Consider the following 937-nt stretch of genomic DNA (forward strand, 5'->3'; position numbering starts at 1 on the left):
ATTGCTGGTGACAGTATTTTGGAAAAAGAATTTTATATGTCTTCAATCAGCATTCTACCCTTAGGATTTATCCAAAAACAGAGAAAGTTTTGTGCTCAGATTCTATAAAACGGAGAAGAAGAAAGTATATATTCAGGAACAAATGATGGGCAAAGGAAACTATAGTATATGTAGTTATTAGACAATTGTGGAATTGATGTAAAAACAATTTTGTGAGTGGAGAACAAAAGCACAAAAAATTTACTGATGATGGAATTCCATTGCGTGGCAAAAATTCAGGCTTTATCATTTACATAGAGTGGTCACAGTTTGGTACTTTGAAAGAGGCAAATGACATGTGTTAAATGATTAAAATTGAAAATATGAACCAAAGTTATAATTGAAGTGTCTATTAAATTGTGTGGGATAAGATTTTTTTTTTTTTTTTTTTTTTTGGCTGCGTGGCTTGTGGGAACTTGGTTCCCCCATTAGGGACTGAACCCAGGCCACTGCAGTGAAAGCCCCCAGTCCTAACCAGTGGACCACCAGGGCATTCCCCCGTGTGATAAGAATTACAGTTTTTTGTACAGAGGAAAACTTTAGGCATCTTCCCCCTTCGCTGCCTTTCAATTTCTACAAAGGCCGCATTTTATTGTTATTCGAAAGGCAGAAGCCAGGAAGTGTAAATCTCAAAGCATGCATCTAGGCGGAAAGCTCAGCTGCCGTGAAAGGTTTATATCAAGCATTATATACGTACACCCGTTCCGGCCTATTTAATACCACATACAAAGTACTCCGAAGAGGCCGCGGGGCCCACCCAGCTCTGCCCCGCCTCGCCCAAGCCCCGCCCTTCCAGTCCCCGCCCACTTCCTCCCATCCCCCCACCTGCCCGCCCACTAGCGAGGTCGGGCGGTCGCGCAGCCGCAGTAGCTGCTACGGCCTCTCCTAGCCCGGGGGA

Source organism: Hippopotamus amphibius, chromosome 2 (genome assembly GCF_030028045.1).
Source record: "Hippopotamus amphibius kiboko isolate mHipAmp2 chromosome 2, mHipAmp2.hap2, whole genome shotgun sequence".
NCBI classification, from domain to species: Eukaryota; Metazoa; Chordata; class Mammalia; order Artiodactyla; family Hippopotamidae; genus Hippopotamus; species Hippopotamus amphibius.